The sequence below is a fragment of the Sinocyclocheilus rhinocerous genome, unplaced genomic scaffold (assembly GCF_001515625.1).
Source record: "Sinocyclocheilus rhinocerous isolate Xijiao unplaced genomic scaffold, SAMN03320098_v1.1 scaffold230, whole genome shotgun sequence".
In the NCBI taxonomy this organism is placed as follows: Eukaryota; Metazoa; Chordata; class Actinopteri; order Cypriniformes; family Cyprinidae; genus Sinocyclocheilus; species Sinocyclocheilus rhinocerous.
The window spans coordinates 198838-205587 of NW_015637126.1; the positions used below are offsets into that span (position 1 = coordinate 198838).

A 6750-nucleotide genomic window follows, 5' to 3' on the forward strand; every position below is an offset into this window, starting at 1 on the left:
GACAAAAAAAAAAACATCAAGACACAGACTGATTCGAGTGTCATCGGCTTGAGCTAAATCGAAAGCAACTTCAGATTGCGGGATGTGATCGGGAGATCAAACAAAAGACACGCGACCAAGTTGAAACGTGAGTATATCATATCAGCATGTTGATAGTGACGGTGTTCTGTTTCGGTCATTTACAGCAACAGTGGTCGAGCGAGGCACTTGGCAATAAGACAGTGGAGAAGCTGTTGCAGTGCTGTTTGAACAATGCAGCTGGTTACTTTAGTGAGGAGAGCAGAAGGGGCGGTTTCTTACTCTGAGTCTGAGAGCACCTTCTTTCGCCCTGATTACACTATATTCACTATGGTATAGAACAGGAGTGTAGCCAGAAACCAAGCGTTGTGTTTGCTGAACTGAAGCACAATAAATTGGCATGTACGTTAACCATTGCAGTTATGTCTTTATAGCGCTGTCATTTATTTTAACACTGTGTTACGCTGTGATGACGTTAGTAAACAAATTGCAGATGGCATTTAGCAGTGAGATTATTTGAATATGATTTAAATGCATAATTTTGTGACGACAAGACAACTGGCCTTTTCTTTAACTTAAATTAGACCGTTTTTAATAATAGCTAAATGTATCTCTTAAAAAGCAAGATAACGAAAAAACAAGAGTTATGATGCAACATCTCGCGGTTATCATTGGGGAAACAAATCGCGGTTACCATAATTATTCATTGATTCTATGGGGAGGATGAAGAGGAATTTTCGATAAATTTGAGTACTTGGAGTAAAAGTTTTTGCACTTCAGATGACCTTTTTTAAACTCAAAGGTCAACAATACAAGCAATTCAACAAGAAGATATGAAGTGACATCTGCAGCTGGTTTTATGACAGTAAATAAATTCAGTCAGAATGTTCTCTATTACACTAAACTGATGCCCACCCCGCTGGTAGCTGTGTTTTTGAGTTTGGTTGCTGGTCTAAGCTGGGTGTTAGCTGGTTATTAGCTTATCTGAACTAGTAGACCATACTTTATTTATTTATTTATTTGCATATAATCTATTTACTGATGGGGCAGTCTAAAATTTTCTCTCTTCTGTTTTTTTTTTTAAACACCTTTCACATCCCTGCTGGGAAAAAAACAGCCAAAACCAGCCTACTGTGGTTTTACCTGGTTTAAGCTGGTCTCTCAGCCTGCCCAACTAAAGAAGTGTTCAAAACCCATCTAAAACCTGAAAAAAACTTAAAACCAGTATTCCTGTGGCTCAGTGGTAGAGCATTGGTTTAGCAGCGCAAAAGTTCGTGGGTTTGATTCCCAGGGAACACACGTACTGGTAAAAAAATATATAGCCTGAATGCACTGTAAGTCACGTAAAGCGTCTGCTAAATGCATAAATTATTATTATTAAAACCAGCATGCTAAACTAGCTCTGACCAGGCTTGAAGACAAGCTAAGACCGGCCAACCAGTTTAGGCTGGTTTTAGTTGTTTTCCCAGCAGGAAAAGCAGATGATAGCTAGTTTTGTAAACTGGTATTTGTTAGTTTTCACTGTTTTTGACAATTCACCATTTATAATTCGTCTGATTTGAAAAATCTCAGAAAAATCATTACGTTATGATAAAACCACAAATGTATTTTTTTGTGGGGAATTGACGTTTTGGTTGGGTTTATGTCACTGGTACTGTATATAAGGGGTTATATTATGAAATATTATTGATTTCAACACAGACTTTAGGGAATAGAAGATGATGTAGAGTTTGTCTGAATTTCTGAATCCCTCAGCAGCATGTTATTTGGGGTTATAATACTGGGATACATTACATACCATTGACCTGTAGGATTGGTTCAGTAACACACACCAGATTGCTATCCCTTCTACCTCTGTAAATCTAATCCTCATTGACTGTATTGATTCTACTGTGCTTGAAGGATTTCTCAGTATCACCAACTAGACAGGAATGCCATGAAACAGTCATGCCGAGGAATAGAACAATGTGGTTAAATACAGCTGTCCTATACTGCTCTTACTGAATAGCTACGTGCCTATACTGAGTGTGGAGTACAACAGGCATTTCTTATCTGCTTTAATTGCCAATTAGATGGCTGTTCTCCAAATGAAAGCTACTAGACACAGAATTGATCATTTTTAGTGCACCGTAGCCAGCACAGTCGCAGGGGCCGCTGAGAGTTGGATGTGAGAGAATAATTCAGAGGTTATATTGGCGGCACTTCAGCAGTGCTCAGTCGCTCCTGGTGAGTGTGAGAGAAGATGCAGCGAGCTTCCTGTGTCTCTGTGTGAGTGTGTTAAACTGATAACGTGCAATCAGCCTTTATTAAAATGCAAGCAAGATTCAGACTGCTCTGTCAGTCATTATGTTGCTGAATATATGCTGACCACAGACAGAGGGATTGAGCTGTAAGTGCAGACAGTTGTGATAGTCTCTTTGTGAATATTAGAGAGGTTTTCTGTTTCAGAACAGTGTCTTGCAGACGACTATATGAATATTAATTTGACACTGTCTTTCTTATTAAAAATGAGAACAAAAATGGCAGATTGATTTTGTGCTTCATTTTGTCACATCAGAACTGCATACATCTTTTACAAGTCTGACAGTTCTGTTTATAAGCTTATCAGATATGAAAAGCAATAAAAGTTTTTAATTTGTTTATGATTGCTTTCAGTAAATGTTGACTCCCATCTAGGGTTGCAAAGGGGTGGAAAATTTCCGGTAAATTTCCAGAAACTTTCAGAAAATCCCTGGAATATTCCAAAAAAATCCTGGAAAGTTAAAAAAATTTCTGGAATATTTCGGAAATTTACTGGAAATTTTCCACCTTTTTGCAACCCTACTCCCATCTGACTGATACATTATCATAGTGATGATATAAAACTGCATGTGCAACCCTTTTTACTTCCCAAATGTGACATTGTTGTCATCATGTCAATGACACTTTATTGTGATATCTTGTCACAACTAAGAGCTTTTCTTAACCAGTTAACTCAATGCAAGCTGTTAAATTGCTGAACTGAAGGATAACTGAAAACAAAAAAGAAATGTTTAATTTGAGTATTTTAGCTTCTGTTGTATTATGTGATATGCAATTTAAAAGACCATATAAAAGATAATTGATATGTTTTCATTATTAAGAATAAATTCATTGTAATGCAATTTTCTATGATTCTGCATTGGTAATGAATCTTGCTTGACAAAGTATTTCCCAAGAAATAACGTAGGGCGTGACTTGATTTTATCCATCAGGGATGAAGTGGATTGCAAAAAGTGGGCGTTTCATACAAGAATGTAGCCAGACCTGAATGTGGGTTTTCTAAAACAATGCCTAAATTGCTGTTATTGATTAACATTATCCAATAGCCCACTTCAGTGATGTCAAATGTAAAAGGATTTGTAAGATTTTAATAATTGACTTGTAATCTTTAAAGTCAGCATGAAATGGAAGTGGTTATAAATGAATGTTACTGATCTTACTGTGAGTGATTTATCCATACATATGTTTAATTATTTATTCATTTTTTTGAGCTCATTATTTTTAATTGAAATGTCATAACTTGATCTTCTGGTGAAATACAGCATTCTCTCTGCTGATGTATGCCAGCATTTTACAATCATTTAGTCGGCTTAAACCCAGACGCTTTCTTAATTTCGACTGTCTCCTTCCAATCAACAATCAGTGGATTGGTAAATCATGCAAAGAAGTCAAATTCTATTTCTTGTTGACTTTAGAGGAAAACAACATTAACAGCAATGTATTTACAGCAATGTTTCTTCCTTTTTGTGGTGTGCAGACTTGTCTCATTGCCAGGGGGAAATTGCAGCAATGTCACCTCTGCTTTGGGTAAAGTCTGATTCAGCAATAGAATTAAGGCACTGGAGAATACTGTGCTGTAGCGTAGCACTCCTCCTCCTCTGCGCATACACAAGCACACACACGTATAACATCTCACATCTAGTTCCTCTTCTCTGCTTGTGCAGCGTGAGTGAGGGAAGCCACAGTGTTTATTACTGTCAGAGACCTGAGACAATCAGAGAGAACGAGAGCAAGAGAGAGAGGGTGGGGCGGGGACACAAAAAGAGAGTTGATGAGGACCTCTGTTGTGTTCCTGTCACATATTTCTGAGAGCGGGAGCGGAGCATTGGATTGTAGCGATGTGTCATGTCAATCTCAGGAGGCAAGAAATTTGAAGAGACAGAGAAAAAAATCATTGAAAGTAAGTGTTGTTAGGACATTTTGAGACATTATTACATTACATTTACATTTAGTCATTTAGCAGACGCTTTTATCCAAAGCGGCGTACAAATGAGGACAATGGAAGCAATCAAAATCAACAAAAGAGCAATGATATACAAGTTCTATAACAAGTCTCAGTTAGCTTAACGCAGTACACGTAGCAAGGCATTATCCAATAGCCCACTTCAGTGATGTCAAATGTAAAAGGATTTGTAAGATTTTAATAATTGACTTGTAATCTTTAAAGTCAGCATGAAATGGAAGTGGTTATAAATGAATGTTACTGATCTTACTGTGAGTGATTTATCCATACATATGTTTAATTATTTATTCATTTTTTTGAGCTCATTATTTTTAATTGAAATGTCATAACTTGATCTTCTGGTGAAATACAGCATTCTCTCTGCTGATGTATGCCAGCATTTTACAATCATTTAGTCGGCTTAAACCCAGACGCTTTCTTAATTTCGACTGTCTCCTTCCAATCAACAATCAGTGGATTGGTAAATCATGCAAAGAAGTCAAATTCTATTTCTTGTTGACTTTAGAGGAAAACAACATTAACAGCAATGTATTTACAGCAATGTTTCTTCCTTTTTGTGGTGTGCAGACTTGTCTCATTGCCAGGGGGAAATTGCAGCAATGTCACCTCTGCTTTGGGTAAAGTCTGATTCAGCAATAGAATTAAGGCACTGGAGAATACTGTGCTGTAGCGTAGCACTCCTCCTCCTCTGCGCATACACAAGCACACACACGTATAACATCTCACATCTAGTTCCTCTTCTCTGCTTGTGCAGCGTGAGTGAGGGAAGCCACAGTGTTTATTACTGTCAGAGACCTGAGACAATCAGAGAGAACGAGAGCAAGAGAGAGAGGGTGGGGCGGGGACACAAAAAGAGAGTTGATGAGGACCTCTGTTGTGTTCCTGTCACATATTTCTGAGAGCGGGAGCGGAGCATTGGATTGTAGCGATGTGTCATGTCAATCTCAGGAGGCAAGAAATTTGAAGAGACAGAGAAAAAAATCATTGAAAGTAAGTGTTGTTAGGACATTTTGAGACATTATTACATTACATTTACATTTAGTCATTTAGCAGACGCTTTTATCCAAAGCGGCGTACAAATGAGGACAATGGAAGCAATCAAAATCAACAAAAGAGCAATGATATACAAGTTCTATAACAAGTCTCAGTTAGCTTAACGCAGTACACGTAGCAAGGTTTTTTTAATAAATAATATAATAAATAAAAAGAAAACAGATAGAATAGAAAAAGAATATAGCAAGCTAGTGTTGGAGGTCTTTTTGCTTAAATCCAAATAAACATTGAAATGATCTGGGTAAAACTTTATAGTAAGGTTAGCATTTATTATTATTTTTGTTAATGTCATTTTCTATACTAATACATTTTTAACATTTCAAGCTGTATAAATTTACATTTGATAATGTATAATGAAAGAACATGAATTAACAACCTTTCTAAATTAACAATAACCTGAATTAATAATTGCTGTAATACTTTAAGGGTTCATTTGTTAACATTATGCTAATTACATTATGAACTAAAAATGAAAAATACTTCTAAAGCATTTATTAATCTTAGTAAAGGTTAAATTGACCATTTACTAGTTATCTGTAAAGTATTGTTAATATTATTTGGTGAACCTGAGCTAACGAAATAACAATCACAGTTGTATTGTTTTGCTGTCAAAATTAGCGCGATTAATTTTTACAGTTTAACGGCATTAAAAATATTTAACGCAGGGGCGGAGCTAGGGTTGGCCACCCCACTCACAACTGCTGCTTCTGTCTTTTATTTTTCTTGACAAGAATTGCATTTATTTAGACGCAGAACGTCTTTATGACCACATGAAACAGGAGACTTTTCAAACGCGCACTTCAAACCAGGCGCGAGTCAAACAAGAGCAGAAAAGGTACAGGTGACGAGGGAGCTTCAGTAGAACAACAGTGAACTGCGATCAGATGAGATGTTGTCAGGCCATATGTTAGTAAAAACTAACTTTCCTGTCCTGTCAGCCATTATGCTGTGCTCGTAGCACGTGCTCTTCAATTGCACGCACAAATGCGCTGGCGTGCTGTATATCACTTCGTATTCGTACTTCGTCGTAGTTTTGTTGTCAGTTAAGTCATGAAGTTACCAAAAAGGCGATTAAAGCTGCCTTAAAACTGTGCATGTATGTGTTACGTATCCGGTCCATGAACTTCCGTCTGCTAGCCATCAGCGGTCACCCTTTCCATTTTCATTGATTCTCGCACTACACATTGTTGCTTATCACCCCGGACTACATATCCCATCATTCATTACACTGATTGCACACAGCACTGATTGCACACAGCTGTTTCATATCACTCACTCACTATTTAACACTCATTCTCACTCCTTTCTAGCGGCCGAGTATTGTATGCGCTTATCGCCAGCAGTGATAGCTACTCTACAGAGCCCTCGTTAGCTTCCTAGCCTAGCCTAGCCTAGCCTAGCCTTGCCTTGCCTTG

General features: G+C 37.5%; 1 long non-coding RNA gene across 1 annotated transcript in view; it reads left to right on the forward strand.

Annotated features, from left to right (window-relative positions):
- The first annotated feature begins 9 nt into the window (after positions 1-9).
- Positions 10-6750, forward strand: part of LOC107748504 (uncharacterized) — a 42123-nt gene continuing 35382 nt past the window's right edge. Inside the window, exon 1 of the long non-coding RNA XR_001640939.1 lies at positions 10-127. This is a non-coding gene — a long non-coding RNA (uncharacterized LOC107748504). The remainder of the gene's footprint in view (positions 128-6750) is intronic.